Raw genomic sequence first — 15,602 nt, 5'->3', positions numbered from 1 at the left:
AACTCCGCAGTTAAATGTGCTTGGGCGAGTGTAGTAGCAGGAATGGTGACCTCTTGGGAAGTCATCGTGTTGTACCCATTTTTTTATAGATGGGTCGTTCAATGTTACGCGCGACTGGAACTATGGTCTGTTGGTTTATTTGTAAATATGAGTCACAGAGCCGGGGCATTTTACTTGATATTAGAACGAGAAGAAGAGGTGCAGTGTGCACGCACAAGGAAACAAATGACGGGAGGGGGGAGGGAAGGAGAAGGAGTGTATGTATTTGTAGCACGGAATGAAATAGGTGCCAGTATACAATCACTAATTCCCCGGATCCTATAAGAACTCTGCAATTAAATGTGATTGTGCGAGTGTAGTACTAGGAGTGGTGACCTCTTGTGAAGTCCTCGTGTTGCGCCCATTTTTTTATAGATGGGTCGGTCGACGTTCGGCGTTATTGGAACTATGGTCCGATGGTTTATTCGCTAATGTGTGTCACGACACCGGGGCATTTTACTTGATATTAAAACGAGAAGCAGATGCGCAGTGTGCATGCACAAGGAAACAAATGACGGGAGGGGGAGGGAAGGAGAAGGAGTGTATGTATTTGCAGCGCGGAATGAAACAGGTGCAATCATACCAGCACTAATGCATCGGATTCTATCATAACTCTGCACTTAAGTGTACTTTTGTGAGAGTAGTACTAGGATGTGTGACCTCCTAGGAAGTCCTCGTGTTTTACACATTTTTTTGCAGATGAATCTTTCGGTGTTACGCGCGACTGGAACTATAGTCCGCTGGTTTATTCGCAAATATGAGTCACAGTGCCGGGGCATTTTACTTGATATTAGATTGAGAAGGGGAGGTGCAGTGTGTACGCACAGGGAAATAAAGGACGGGATGTGGAGGGAAGGAGAATGAGTGTATGTATTTGCAGTGCAGAATGAAACAAGTGCCATTATACCTTCACTAATTCACCGGATCCGGTCAGAACTCCGCAGTTAAGTGTTCATGCGTGAGTGTAGTACTAGGAGTGGTGACCAATTGGGAAGTCCTCGTGTTGCACCCATTTTTTTGCAGATGGGTCATTCGACGTTACGCGCGACTGGAACTATGGTGCACTGGTTTATTCGCAAATGTGAGTCACAGCACCAGGGCATTTTACTTGATATTAGAACGAGAATGAGAGGTGAAGTGTGCATGCACAAGGAAACTAATGAAGGGAGGGGGAAGGGAAAGAGAAGGAGCGTATGTATTTGCAGTGTAGAATGAAACAGGTGCCATTATACCATCACTAATTCACCGGATCCTATCAGAACTTCGCAGTTAAATGTGCTTTGGTGAGTGTAGTACTAGGAGTTGTGACCTCCTGGGAAGTTCTCGTGTTGCACCCATTTTTTTGCAGATGGGTCATTCCACGTTACCCGCGGCTGAAACTATGGTCAGCTGATTTATTCACAAATGTGAGTCACGGTGCCAGGGGCATTTTTCTTGATATTAGAACGAAAAACAAAGGTGCAGTGTGCACGCACAAGGAAACAAATGACGGGAGGGGAGAGGAAAGGAGAATGAGTGTACGTATTTGCAACGCAGAATGAAACAGGTTCCATAATACCATAACTAATTCACCGAATCCCATCAGAACTCCGCAGTTAAATGTGTTTGGGCGAGTGTAGTAGTAGGAGTGGTGACCTCTTGGGAAGTTCTCGTGTTTCACTCGTTTTTTTACAGATGAGTCCTTCGACATTACGCGCGACTGAAACTATGGTCAGCTGATTTATTCACAAATATGAGTCACGGTGCGAGGGGCATTTTACTTGATATTAGAACGAAAAGCAAAGGTGCAGTGTGCACTCACAAGGAATCAAATGACGAGAGGGGAGAGGAAAGGAGAAGGAGTGTATGTATTTGCAGCACGGAATGAAACAGGTGCGATCATACTAATATTAATGCACCGGATCCTATCAGAGCTCTGCAATTAAGTATGCTTGAGCGAGAGTAGTACTAGGATGAGTGACATCCTGGGAAGTCCTCATGTTGCACCCATTTTTTTGCAGATGAGTCGTTCGACGTTACGCGCGACTTGAACTATGGTTCGCTGGTTTATCCGCAAATGTGAGTAACAGCGCCGTGGCATTTTACTTGATATTAGAACGAGAATGAGAGGTGCAGTGTGCACGCACAAGGAAACAAATTACAGGAGGGGAGAGGGAAGGAGATGGAGTGTATGTATTTGCAGCGCAGAAGCAACCAGGTGCGATCATACCAGCATTAATGCACTGAATCCCATTAGAACTCCAGAGTTAAATGTGCTTGGGCGAGTGTAGTACCAGAAGTGGTGACCTACTAGGAAGTCCTTGTGTTGCACCTATTTTTTTTCAGATGGGGCGTTCGATGTTACGCGCGACTTGAATTATGGTTCGTTGGTTTATTCGCAAATGTGAGTCACAGCGCTGAGGAATTTTACTTGATACTAGAACGAGAAGCAAAGGTACAGTGCACACACACAAGGAAACAAATGACGGGAGGGGGGAGGGAAAGAGAAGGAGTGTATATAATTGCAGCGCATAATGAAATAGGTGTGATCATACTAGGACTAATGCACTGGATCCATCAGAATTTCGCAGTTAAGTATAGTTGGGAGAGTGTAGTACTACGATGGGTGTTCTCCTGGGAAGTTCTCGTGTTACACCTATTTTTTTGCAGATGGGTCGTTCAACATTACGCGCGACTGAAACTATAGTCCGCTAGTTTATACGCAAATATTAGTCACGGTGCCAGGGCATTTTACTTGATATTAGAACGAGAAGCAGAGATGCAGTGTACACGCACAAGGAAACAAATGACGGGAGGGGGAGGAAAGGAGAATGAGTGTATGTATTTGCAGCGCAGAATGAAACGGGTGCGATCATACCAACACTAATGCACCGGATTCCATCAAAACTTCACAGTTAAGTGTGCTTGGGCGAGAGTAATACTAGGATGGGTGACCTCATTGGATGTTCTCGTGTTTCACCCATTTTTTTGCAGATGGGTCCTTCGACGTTACGCGCGACTGGAACTATGGTCAGCTTATTTATTCACAAATGTGAGTCACGGTGCTAGGGGCATTTTACTTGATATGAGAACGAGAAGCAGAGGTACAGTGTGCATGCACAAGGAAACAAATGACGGGAGGGGGGAGGGATGGAGAAGGAGTGTATGTACTTACAGCGCATAATGAAACAGGTGCGATCATACCAGCACTAATGCACCAGATTCCATCAGAACTCTGCTTTTAAATTTGCTTGGGCGAGAGTAGTACTAGGATGGGTGACCTCTTGGGAAGTACTCATGTTGCACCTATTTTTTGTACATGGGTCGTTCGACATTACGCGCGATTGGAACTATGGTCCACTTATTTATTCCAAATGTGAGTCATGGCGCCGAGACATTTTACTTGATATTAGAACGAGAATGAGATGTGCAGTGTGCACGCAAATGGAAACAAATGACGGGAGGGAGGAGAGAAGGAGAAGGAGTGTATGTATTTACAGCACAGAATGAAACATGTGCGATCATACTAGCATTAATGCACTGGATCTCATTAGAACTCTGCAGTTAAGTGTGTTTGGGCGAGAGTAATACTAGGATATTAGAACTAGAAACAGAGGTGCGGTGTGCGTGCACAACAAAATAAATTATGAGATGGGAGAGGGAAGGAGAAGGGGTTAGATCATACCAGCATAATGCATCGGATCCCATCGAACTTCGTAGTTAATCGTGCTTGGGCGAGAGTAGAACTAGGATGGGTAATCTCCTAGGAAGTTCTCATGTTGCACCCTTTTTTTGCAGATGGGGCGTTAAATGTTACGCGGGACTAGAGCGACAGTCACCGGTTAATTTGCAAACATGAGTCACAGCGCCGGAGCATTTTCCTTAATACTATTCGTGCATTCAATTATAACCCACTATATGATAAGATTATTATTACGAGCATCTTACATAGTAGAACAACAAAAAAGGAGGTGCGGCGGGTCTTTCGTTCATATACACATGACTCGAGGCGTCGGGGCATTTCACTCGATATTAGAACTAGAAGTAGAGGTGCATTACGCGCACAACGAAACAAATGAAGGGAAGGGAGAGGGAAGGAGAAGGGATATATGTCTTTGCGGCGCAAATTAGAAGGGGTGCGATCATACTAGCACTAGTTCACGGGATCCATAAGAACTCTGTAGTTAAGCGTGCTTGGACGAGAGTAGTTCTACGATGGGTGACCTCTTGGGACGCACTCGTGTTGCACCCATTTTTTTACAGACGGGGTGTTAAATGTTACGCGGGACTGGAGCGACGGTCCACCTGTTCATTCGTAAACGTGAGTCATGGTGTCAGGGCATTTTGCTTAATACTTGTCGTGCATTCAATTAAAGCCCATCAAGTGATGAGAGTGTCATCACGAGCATCTTAAATAGTAGAACAACAAAAAAATGAAATGCGGCGAGTCGAGGTGTAAGGGCATTTCACTCGATATTAGAACTAGAAGCAAAGATGAATTGCGCGCACAGCGAAACAAATGACGAGAAGGAAGAGGGAAGGAGAAGTGGTATATGTCTTTGCGGCGCAAATTAGAAGGGGTGCGATCATACCAGCACTAGTTCAACGGATCCCATTAGAACTTCGCAGTCAAGTGTGCTTGGGCGAGAGTAGTACTAGGATGGGTGACCTCTTGAGAAGTGCTCGTGTTGCACCCTTCTTTCTACAGATGGGACGTTAAAATACACGCGGGACCGGAGCGACGGTCCGCCGGGACATTTCGCTTAATATTTTCTGCACATTCAATTAATACCAATCACGTGATAAGAGTGTCATTGCGAGCACCTTACATAATATAACAACAAAAAACGAGGTGCGGTGGGCGATCCGTTCATATGGGCATGAGTCGAGGTGTCAGGGTATTTTGCTTAATATTAGAACTAGAAGAAGAAGAGAGGTGCATGCACAGGGAAGCAAATGACAGGAGGGGAGAGGGAAGGAGAAGGGGCATATGTATTTGCGGCACAAATAAGAAAGGGTGTGATCATACCAGCATTAGTTCACTGGATCCCATCAGAACTCTGCAGTTATGCATGCTTGGGCGAGAATAGTACTAGAATGGGTTACCTCCTGGGAAGCTCTCGGCTCTCGTGTTGCATCCTTCTTTTTTCATATTGGGCGTTAAACGTTACGCGGTACCGGAGCGACGGTCCATCAGTTCATTCGCAAACGTGAGTAACGGCACCGGGGCATTTTGTTTAATATTTTTTGCGCATTCAATTAAATCCCATCACGTGATAAGATTGTCTGCGAGCATATTACTTAGTAGAATAACAAAAAATGAGAAGCAATGGTGACCTCCTGGGAAGTCCTTATGTTACACCTATTTTTTTCAGATGGGGAGTTCGACGTTACGCACGGTTAGAACTATGGTACACTGGTTTATTCGCAAATGTGAGTCATGGTGCCGAGGCATTTTACTTGATATTAGAACAAGAAAGAAAGGTGCAGTGTACACGCACAAGAAAATAAATGATAGGAGGGGGAGGGAAGGAGAAGGAGTGTATGTATTTGCAGCGTGGAATGAAACAAGTGCGATCATACCAGCACTAATGCACCGGATACCATCCCAACTCCGTAGTTAAGTGTGTTTGGGACAGAGTAGTACTAGGATGGGTGACCTCCTGGGAAGTTCTTGTGTTGCACCTATTTTTTTGCAGATGGGTCCTTCAACGTTATGCGCGACTGGAACAATGGTCCACTGGTTTATTCACAAATGTGAGTCATGGTGCCGGGACATTTTACTTGATATTAGAACGAGAAGGAGATATGAAGTGTGCATGCACAAGGAAACAAATGAGGGAAGGGGGGAGGGAATGAGAAGGAGTGTATGTATTTACAATGCAGAATAAAAATGGTGCGATCATACCAGCACTAATGCACCGGATCCCATCAGAACTCCGCAGTTATGCTTGGGCGAGAGTAGTACTAGGATGGGTGATCTCCTCATGTTGCACCCATTCTTTTACAGATAGGTCCTTCGATGTTACGCGCGATTGGAAATATGGTCCGCTGGTTTATTCGTAAATGTGAGTGACGGCGCCAAGACATTTTACTTGATATTAGAACGAGAAGGAGAGGTGTAGTGTGCACACACAAGAAAATAAATGACGGGAGGGGGGAGGGAAGGAGAAGGAGTGTATGTATTTATAGCGTGGAATAGAACAGGTGCCATCATACCATCACTAATTTACCGGATCCCTTCAGAACTCTGCAGTTAAATGTGCTTAGGTGAATGTAGTACTAGGAGTGGTCAACTTTTGGGAAGTCCTTGTGTTTCACCTATTTTTTTCAAATGGGGCATTTGATGTTAAGCGCGATTGGAACTATGGTCCGCTGGTTTATTCGCAAATGTGAGTCACGGCGCCGAGGCATTTTACTTGATATTAGAACGAGAAGGAGAGGTGCAGTGTGCATGCACAAGGAAATAAATGATGGGAGGGGGAGGGAAGGAGAATGAGTGTATGTATTTACAGCGTGGAATGAAACAAGTCTGATCATACCAGCACTAATTCACCGGATCCCATCAAAACTCTGCAGTTAAGTGTGCTCTGGCGAGAGTAGTATTAGCATAGTTGACCTCCTGGGAAGTATTCGTGTTGCACCTTTTTTTCGCAGATTGATCATTCAACGTTACGCGCGACTGGAATTATGGTTCACTTATTTATGACGCCAATGTAAGTCATGGCGCCAATGCATTTTACTTGATATTAGAACGAGAAGGACAGGTGCAGTGTACATGCACAATAAAATAAATGACGGGAGGGTGGAGGGAAGGAGAAGGTGTGTATGTATTTGCAGTGAGGAATGAAACAGGTGCGATCATACCAACACTAATGCACCGGATCCCATCAGAACTCCGCAGTTATGTGTGTGTGGGCGAGAGTAGTACTAGGATGGGTGACCTCCTGGGAGGTACTCGTGTAGCACCTAATTTTTTACAGATGGGTCGTTCGACGTTACGCGCGATTGAAACTATAGTCCACTGGTTTATTCGTAAATGTGAGTCACGGTGCTGAGGCATTTTAGCACCCTTAACTTGCGGAGTTTTGATAGAATCCGTTGCATTAGTGCTGGTCTGATCTAGAGGTTCATAATTCCATTAGCGCGTAACATCAAACGACCCATCCGAAAAAAAAATTTGTGCAACACGAGGACTTCCCAGGAGGTCACACATCTGAGTACTACTCTCGCCCAAGCACACTTAACTGCAGTGTTCTGATGGAACCGGTGCATTAGTGCTGGTATGATCGCACCAGATTAATTTCGCGCAGCAAATACATAAACTCCTTCTCCTTTCTTCCCCCTCCCGTCATTTGTTTCCATGTGTGTGCGCACTGCAGCTCCCGTTCTCGTTCAAATATCAAGTAAAATGCCACGGTGCCGTGACTCACATTTGCGAATAAATCTTCGGATCATTATTCAAGTCATGCGTAACGTCGAAAAAATCATCTGCAAAAAAAAGGGTACAACACGAGGACTTCCCAAGAAAATGGGTGAAATATAAGGACTTCGCAGGAGGTCACCCATCCTATAACTTTACTCACGCCCAAGCACCCATAACTTGCGGAGTTCTGATAGAATACATTGCATTAGTGCTGGTATGATCGCTCATGTTTCATTATGCGCTTCAAATACATACACTGTTTCTCCTTCCATCCCGCCCTCCCGTCATTTGTTTCCTTGTGCGTCCACTCTGCATCTCTCCTTCTCGTTCTAATATCAAGTAAAATGCCACAGCACCGTGACTCACCTTTGCGAATGAACCAGCAGTTCATAATTCCATTCCCGCGTAACGTCGAACGACCCATCCGAAAAAACATTGGTGCAACACGAGGATTTCCGAGGAGGTCACCCATCCGAGTATTACTCTTGCCCAAGCACACATAACTGCGGAGTTCTGATGGGATCCGATGCAATTGTACTGGTATGATCGTACCTGTTTCATTTCGTGCTGAAAATACATACATTCCTCCTTCCCTCCCCCCTCCCATCATTTGTTTCCTTGTGCGTTCACACTGCACCTCTCCTTCTCGTTCTAATATCGATTAAAATGCCCCTACTTCTTAACTCACATTTGTGTATAAACCAGCGGACCATAGTTCCATTCGCGCATAACGTGGAACGACCCGTCTGAAAAAAAAATTGGTGCGACACTAGGGCTTCCTAGGAGGTCACCCATCCGAGTACTACTCTCGCCCAAGCACACTTAACTGCGGAGTTCTAATGAGATCCAGTGCATTAGTGTTGGTATGATCGCACCTGTTTATTTTTGCGCTGCAAATACATACACTCCTTCTCCTTTCTTCCCCCTCCCGTCATTTGTTTCCTTGTGCGTGCGCACTGCACCTCCCGTTCTCGTTCAAAGATCAATTAAAATGCCACGGCACCGTGACTCACATTTGCGAATAAACCTGCAGACCATAATTCAAGTCTCGCGTAACGTCGAAAGAATCATCTGCAAAAAAATGGGTGCAACACGAGGACTTCCCAAGATAATGGGTGAAATATAAGAACTTCGAAGGAGGTTACCCATCCTTGTACTACTCTCACCCAAGCACCCTTAACTTGCGGAGTTCTGATAGAATCCGTTGCATTAGTGCTGGTATGATCGCTCATGTTTCATTCTACGCGCCAAATACATACACTCTTTCTCCTTCCATCCCCCCTCCTGTCATTTATTTCCTTGTGCGTTCACTCTGTATCTCTCCTTCTCATTCAAATATGAAGTAAAACGCCCCGACACCGTGACTCACCTTTGCGAATGAACTAGCTGTTCATAATTCCATTCGTGCGTAACGTCGAACGACCCATCCAAAAAAAAATGGGTGCAACAAGAGGACTTCCCAGGAGGTCACCCATCCGAATACTACTCTCGCCCAAGCACTCTTCACTGCGGAGTTCAGATCCGGTGCATTAGTGCTGATATGATCGCACCTGTTTCATTTTGCACAGCAAATACATACACTCTTTCTCCTTTCTTCCCCCTCCCGTCATTTGTTTCTTGGTGCGTTCACACTTCACCTCTCCTTCTCGTTTTAATATCAATTAAAATACCCCTGTGTCTTGACTCACATTTGCGAATTAAACAGTGGTTCATAATTCCATTCGCGCGTAATGTCGAACGACCCATCCGAAAAAAATGGGTACAACACGAGAACTTCCCAAGAGGTAACTCATCCTTGTACTACTTTCGCCAAAGCACACTTAACTGCGGAGTTCTGATGGGATCCAGTGTATTTCTGTTGGCATGATCGCACCTGTTTCATTTCGTGCTGAAAATACATACACTCCTTCTCCTTCCCTCCCCCCTCCCGTCATTTGTTTTCTTGTGCGTTCACACTGCACCTCTCCTTCTCGTTCTAATATCGATTAAAATGCCCCTGCTTCTTGACTAACATTTGCGTATAAACTAGCGGACTATAGTTCCAGTCGCGATTAACGTCGAACAATCTGTCTGAAAAAAAATTGGTGCGACACGAGGACTTCCCAGGTTGTCACCCATCCGAGTTCTACTCTCGCCCAAGCACACTTAACTGCGAATTTCTGATGGGACCCGGTGCATTAGATCTGGTATGATCGCAATTGTTTAATTTTGCACTGCAAATACATACATTCCTTCTCCTTTCTTCCCCCTCCCGTTATTTCTTTCCTTGTACGTGCGCACTACACCTCTCATTCTCCTTCAAATATTAAGTAAAATGCCACGGCGCCATGACACACATTTGAAAATAAACCAGTGGACAATAGTTCCAATCGTGCGTAACGTTGAAAGAATCATCTGCAAAAAAATGAGTGCAACACGAGGACTTTCAAGAAAATGGGTGAAATATAAAGACCTCGAAGGAGGTCACCCATCCTAGTACTACTCTCGCTCAAGCACCCTTAACTTGCGGAGTTTTGATAGAATCCGTTGCATTAGTGCTGGTATGATCGCTCATGTTTCATTCTGCGCTACAAATACATACACTCTTTCTCCTTCCATCCCCCATCCCGTCATTTGTTTCCTTGTGCGTGCACTCTGCATCTCTCATTCTCATTCTAATATCAAGTAAAATGCTCCGGCACCGTGACTCACTTTTACGAATTAACCAGCGGTTCATAATTCTATTCGCGCGTAACGTCGAACGACCCATCCAAAAAAATATTGGTACAACACGAGAACTTCCCAAGAGGTAACTCATCCTTGTTCTACTTTCGCCAAGCACACTTAACTGCTGAGTTCTGATGGGATCTGGTGCATTTCTGATGGCATGATCGCACCTGTTTCATTTCGTGCTGAAAATACATACACTCATTCTCCTTCCCTCCCCCCTCCCATCATTTGTTTCCTTGTGCGTTCACACTGCACCTCTCCTTCTCGTTCTAATATCGATTAAAATGCCCCTGCTTCTTGACTCACATTTGCGTATAAACCAGCGGACCATAATTCCAGTCGCGCGTAACGTCGAACGACCCGTCTGAAAAAAAATTTGTGCGACACGAGGACTTCCCAGGAGGTCACCTATCCGAGTACTAGTCTGGCCCAAGCACACTTAACTGCGGAGTTCTGATGGGATCTGGTGCATTAATGCTGGTATGATCACACCTGTTTAATTTCGTGCTACAAATACATACACTCATTCTCCTTTCTTCCCCCTCCCGCCATCTGTTTGGTGCGTGCACCTCCCGTTTTCGTTCAAATATCAAGTAAAATGCCACGGCGCCGTGACTCACATTTGCGAATAAACCTGCGGACCATAATTCAAGTCGCGCGTAACGTCGAGAGAATCATCTGCAAAAAAATGGGTGCAACACGAGAACTTCCCAAGAAAATTGGTGAAATATAAGGACTTCGAAGGAGTTGACCCATCCTAGAACTACTCTCGCCCAAGCACCCTTAACTTGCGGAGTTCTGATAGAATCCGTTGCATTGGTATTGGTATGATCGCTCATGTTTCATTCTGTGCTGCAAATACATACACTCTTTCTCCTTCCATCCCCCTCCCATCATTTGTTTCCTGGTGCGTTCACACTTCACCTCTCCTTCTCGTTCTAATATCAATTAAAATGCCTTGACTCACATTTGCGTATAAACCAGTGGACCATTGTTCCAGTCTCGCGTAACGTTGAACGACCCATCTGAAAATAAAAATGGGTGCAACACGAGAACTTCCCAGGAGGTAACCCATCCTTGTACTACTTTCGCCAAAACACACTTAACTGCGGAGTTTTGATGGGATCCGGTGCATTTGTGCTGGTATGATCGCACCTGTTTCATTTCGTTCTGAAAATACATACACTCCTTCTCCTTCCCTCCCCCCTCCCATCATTTGTTTCCTTGTGCGTTCACACTGCACCTCTCCTTCTCGTTCTAATATTGATTAAAATACCTCTGCTTCTTGACTCACATTTGCGTATAAACCAGCGGACCATAGTTCCAGTCGCGCGTAACGTCGAACAACCCGTCCGAAAAAAAATTAGTGCGACACGAGGACTTTCTAGGTTGTCACCCATCCGAGTACTACTCTCGCCCAAGCACACTTAACTGCGGAGTTCTGATGGGATCCGGTGCATTAATGCTGGTATGATCGAACCTGTTTAATTTCGCGCTGCAAATACATGCACTCCTTCTACTTTCTTCCCCCTCCCGTCATTTGTTTCCTTGTGCATGCGCACTGCACCTCCGTTCTCGTTCAAATATAAATAAAAATGCCACGGCGCCGTGACTCACATTTACGAATAAACCTGCGGACCATTATTCAAGTCGCGCGTAATGTCGAAAGAATAATCAGAAAAAAAATGGGTGCAACACTAGGACTTCCCGTGAATATAGGTAAAATATAAGGACTTTGCAGGAGGTCACCCATCCTAGTACTACTCTCACCCAAGAACCCTTAACTTGCGAAGTTCTGATAGAATACGTTGCATTAGTCCTGGTATAATCGCTCATGTTTCATTCTGTGCTGCAAATACATACACTCTTTCTCCTTTCATCCCCCGTCCTGTCATTTGTTTCCTTGTGCTTTCACTCTGTATCTCTCCTTCTCATTCTAATATAGAGTAAAATGCCCCGGCACCGTGACTCACCTTTTCGAATGAACCAGCTGTTCATAATTCCATTCACGCGTAACGTCGAACGGCCCATCCGAAAAAAATGGGTGCAACACGAGGACTTCCCAAGAGGTCACTAATCTGAGTACTACTCTCGCCCAAGCACACTTAACTGCGGAGTTCTGATCGGATCCGGTGCATTTGTGCTGGTATAATCGCACCTGTTTAATTTCGCGGTGCAAATACATGCTCTCCTTCTCCTTTCTTCCCCCTCCCGTCATTTGTTTCCTGGTGCGTTCACACTTCACCTTTACTTTTCGATCTAATATCAATTAAAATGCCCCTGTGTCTTGACTCACATTTGCGTATAAACCAGCGGACCATAGTTCCAGTCGCGCGTAACGTCGAACAACCCATCTGAAAAAAAAATGGGTGCAACACGAGAACTTCCCAGGAGGTAACCCATCCTTGTACTACTTTCGCCATAGCACACTTAACTGCGGAGTTCTGATGGGATCCGGTGCATTTGTGCTGGTATGATCGCGTATGTTTCATTTCGTGCAGAAAATACATACACTCCTTCACCTTCCCTCCCCCTCCCATCATTTGTTTCCTTATGCGTTCACACTGCACCTCTCATTCTCGTTCTAATATCGATTAAAATGCTCCTGCTTCTTGACTCACATTTGCGTATAAACCAGCGGACTATAATTCCAGTCGCGCGTAACTTTGAATGACCCGTCTGAAAAAAAATTGGTGCGACACGAGGACTTCCCAGGTTGTCACCCATCCGAGTACTACTCTCACCCAAGCACACTTGACTGTGGAGTTCTTATGGGATCCGGTGCGTTAGTGATGGTATGATCGCACATGTTTAATTTTGCGCTGCAAATACATACACTCCTTCTCCTCTCTTCCCCCTCCCGTCATTTGTTTCTTAGTGCGTGCGCACTGCACCTCCCGTTCTCGTTCAAATATCAAGTAAAATGCCACGGTGCCGTACCTCACATTTGCGAATAAACCTGCGGACCATAATTCAAGTCGTGCGTAATGTCGATAGAATCATCTGCAAAAAAATTGGTGCAACACGAGAACATCCCAAGAAAATTGGTGAAATATAAGGACTTCGCAGGAGGTCACCCATCATAGTACTACTCTTGCCCAAGCACCCTTAACTTGCAGAGTTCTGATAGAATCCGTTGCATTAGTTCTTGTATGATCGCTCATGTTTCATTCTACACTGCAAATATATACACTCTTTCTCATTCCATCCCCCCTCCCGTCATTTGTTTCCTTGTGCGTCCACTTTGCATCTCTCATTCTCTTTTTAATATCAAATAAAATGCTCCGGCACCGTAACTCACCTTTGCGAATGAACCAGCGGTTCAAAATTCCATTCGTGCGTAACGTCGAACGACCCATCCGAAAAAAAATGAGTGCAACAAGAGGACTTCCCAGGAGGTCACCCATCCAAGTAATACTCTCACCCAAGCACACTTAACTGCGCAGTTCTTATCAGATCTGGTGGAATAGTACTGGTATGATCGCACCTGTTTCATTTTGCGCTGCAAATACATACACTCATTCTCATTTCTTTCCCCTCCCGTCATTCGTTTCCTGGTGCATTCACACTTCCCCTCTCATTCTCGTTCTAATATCAATTAAAATGCCAATGCGTCTTGACTCACATTTGCGTATAAACCAGTGGACCATTGTTCCAGTCCCGCGTAACGTCGAACGACCCATCTGAAAAAGAAAATGGGTGCAACAAGAGAACTTCCCAAGAGGTAACCCATCCTTGTACTACTTTCACCAAAGCACACTTAACTGCGGAGTTCTGATGGGATCCGGTGCATTTGTGCTAGTATGATCGCACAAATTTCATTTTGTGCTGAAAATACATATACTCCTTCTCCTTCCCTCCCCCCTCCCATCATTTGTTTCCTTGTGCATTCACACTGCACCTCTCTTTCTCATTCTAATATCGATTAAAATACCCCTGCTTCTTGACTCACATTTGCGTATAAACCAGCGGACTATAGTTCCAATCGCGCGATTTCGTCGAACGACCCGTTTGAAAAAAAATTATTGCGACACGAGGACTTCCCAGGAGGTCATCCATCCGAGTACTACCCTCGCCCAAGCAAACTTAACTGCGGAGTTCTCATGGGATCCGGTGCATTAGCGCTAGTATGAAGACACCTGTTTAATTGCGCGCTGCAAATACATACACTCCTTCTCCTTTCTTCCCCCTCCCGTCATTTGTTTCTTGGTGTGTTCACACTTCATCTCCCGTTCTCATTCTAATATCAATTAAAATGCCCCTGCGTCTTGACTCACATTTGCGTTAAAACCAGCGGACCATAGTTCAAGTCACGTGTAAAGTCGAATGACCCATCTAAAAAAAAAAAAGGGTGCAACACGAGAACTTCTCAGGTGGTAACCCATCCCTGTACTACATTCGCCAAAGCACACTTAACTTCGGAGTTCTGATGGGATCCGGTGCATTTGTCTTGGTATGATCGCACTTGTTTCATTTAGTGCTGAAAATAGAGGAGGTCACCATCCTAGTACTACTCTCGCCCAAGCACCCTTAACTTGCAGAGTTCTGATAGAATCCGTTGCATTAGTACTTGTATGATCGCTCATGTTTTATTCTGCGCTGTAAATACATACGCTCTTTCTTCTTCCATCCCCCTTCCCGTTATTTGTTTCCTTGTGCATGCACTCTGCATCTCTCTTTCTTGTTCTAATATCAAGTAATATGCCCCGGCACCGTGACTCACCTTTGCGAATGAACCAGCGGTTCATAATTCCATTCGCGCATAATGTCGAACGAACCATCCGAAAAAAAATGGGTGCAACACGAGGACTTCCGAGGGGTCACCCATCCGAGTACTACTCTCGCCCAAGCACACTAAACTGCGGAGTTCTGATGGGATTCGGTGCATTAGTGCTGGTATGATCGCACCTGTTTAATTTCGCGCTGCAAATACATACACTCATTCTCCTTTCTTTCCCCTCCCGCCATTTGTTTCCTGGTGCGTTCACACTTCCACTCTCCTTCTCGTTCTAATATCAATTAAAATGCCCCAGCGTCTTGACTCACATTTGATTATAAACCAGCGGACCATAGTTCCAGTCACACTTAACGTCGAACGACCAATCTGAAAAAAAGAATGTGTGTAGCACGAGAACTTCCCAGGAGGTAACCCATCCTTTTACTACTTTCGCCAAAGCACACTTAACTGCAGAGTTCTGATGGTATCCGATGCATTAGTGCTGGTATGATCGCACCTGTTTAATTTCGTGATGCAAATACATACACTCCTTCTCCTTTCTTTTCCCTCCCGTCATTTGTTTCCTTGTGCATGCGCACTGCACCTCCCGTTCTCGTTCAAATATCAAGTAAAATGCCACGACACCGTGACTCACATTTACGAATAAACCTGCGGACCATAATTCAAGTCGCGCGTAACGTCGAAAGAATCATCTGCAAAAAAATGGGTGCA

At 45.1% G+C, this 15,602-nt stretch overlaps 21 pseudogenes; 7 read left to right on the top strand and 14 right to left on the bottom strand.

Annotated features, from left to right (window-relative positions):
• Positions 1 to 2,234: 2,234 nt before the first annotated feature.
• Positions 2,235 to 2,353, top strand: LOC148254223 (5S ribosomal RNA; annotated as a pseudogene).
• A 529-nt stretch (positions 2,354 to 2,882) lies between these two features.
• Positions 2,883 to 3,001, top strand: LOC148254222 (5S ribosomal RNA; annotated as a pseudogene).
• Positions 3,002 to 3,208: 207 nt separating this feature from the next.
• LOC148254221 (5S ribosomal RNA) lies at positions 3,209 to 3,327 on the top strand (annotated as a pseudogene).
• Positions 3,328 to 4,596: 1,269 nt separating this feature from the next.
• LOC148254220 (5S ribosomal RNA) lies at positions 4,597 to 4,715 on the top strand (annotated as a pseudogene).
• Positions 4,716 to 5,033: 318 nt separating this feature from the next.
• On the top strand, positions 5,034 to 5,159 carry LOC148254219 (5S ribosomal RNA; annotated as a pseudogene).
• A 428-nt stretch (positions 5,160 to 5,587) lies between these two features.
• On the top strand, positions 5,588 to 5,706 carry LOC148254218 (5S ribosomal RNA; annotated as a pseudogene).
• Positions 5,707 to 6,871: 1,165 nt separating this feature from the next.
• LOC148254217 (5S ribosomal RNA) lies at positions 6,872 to 6,990 on the top strand (annotated as a pseudogene).
• A 207-nt stretch (positions 6,991 to 7,197) lies between these two features.
• LOC148254216 (5S ribosomal RNA) lies at positions 7,198 to 7,315 on the bottom strand (annotated as a pseudogene).
• A 564-nt stretch (positions 7,316 to 7,879) lies between these two features.
• LOC148254215 (5S ribosomal RNA) lies at positions 7,880 to 7,998 on the bottom strand (annotated as a pseudogene).
• Positions 7,999 to 8,202: 204 nt separating this feature from the next.
• Positions 8,203 to 8,321, bottom strand: LOC148254214 (5S ribosomal RNA; annotated as a pseudogene).
• Positions 8,322 to 8,882: 561 nt separating this feature from the next.
• On the bottom strand, positions 8,883 to 8,996 carry LOC148254213 (5S ribosomal RNA; annotated as a pseudogene).
• Positions 8,997 to 10,528: 1,532 nt separating this feature from the next.
• Positions 10,529 to 10,647, bottom strand: LOC148254212 (5S ribosomal RNA; annotated as a pseudogene).
• Positions 10,648 to 11,191: 544 nt separating this feature from the next.
• LOC148254211 (5S ribosomal RNA) lies at positions 11,192 to 11,310 on the bottom strand (annotated as a pseudogene).
• A 206-nt stretch (positions 11,311 to 11,516) lies between these two features.
• On the bottom strand, positions 11,517 to 11,635 carry LOC148254210 (5S ribosomal RNA; annotated as a pseudogene).
• A 559-nt stretch (positions 11,636 to 12,194) lies between these two features.
• On the bottom strand, positions 12,195 to 12,313 carry LOC148254209 (5S ribosomal RNA; annotated as a pseudogene).
• A 206-nt stretch (positions 12,314 to 12,519) lies between these two features.
• Positions 12,520 to 12,638, bottom strand: LOC148254208 (5S ribosomal RNA; annotated as a pseudogene).
• A 205-nt stretch (positions 12,639 to 12,843) lies between these two features.
• Positions 12,844 to 12,962, bottom strand: LOC148254207 (5S ribosomal RNA; annotated as a pseudogene).
• An 887-nt stretch (positions 12,963 to 13,849) lies between these two features.
• LOC148254206 (5S ribosomal RNA) lies at positions 13,850 to 13,968 on the bottom strand (annotated as a pseudogene).
• A 207-nt stretch (positions 13,969 to 14,175) lies between these two features.
• LOC148254205 (5S ribosomal RNA) lies at positions 14,176 to 14,294 on the bottom strand (annotated as a pseudogene).
• Positions 14,295 to 14,501: 207 nt separating this feature from the next.
• Positions 14,502 to 14,620, bottom strand: LOC148254204 (5S ribosomal RNA; annotated as a pseudogene).
• A 325-nt stretch (positions 14,621 to 14,945) lies between these two features.
• On the bottom strand, positions 14,946 to 15,063 carry LOC148254203 (5S ribosomal RNA; annotated as a pseudogene).
• Positions 15,064 to 15,602: the final 539 nt, after the last annotated feature.

The sequence above is a fragment of the Carica papaya genome, chromosome 5, assembly GCF_054855325.1.
Source record: "Carica papaya isolate Zhongbai chromosome 5, ASM5485532v1, whole genome shotgun sequence".
Lineage (NCBI taxonomy): Eukaryota > Viridiplantae > Streptophyta > Magnoliopsida > Brassicales > Caricaceae > Carica > Carica papaya.
This window is presented reverse-complemented; position numbering and strand designations above follow the sequence as displayed.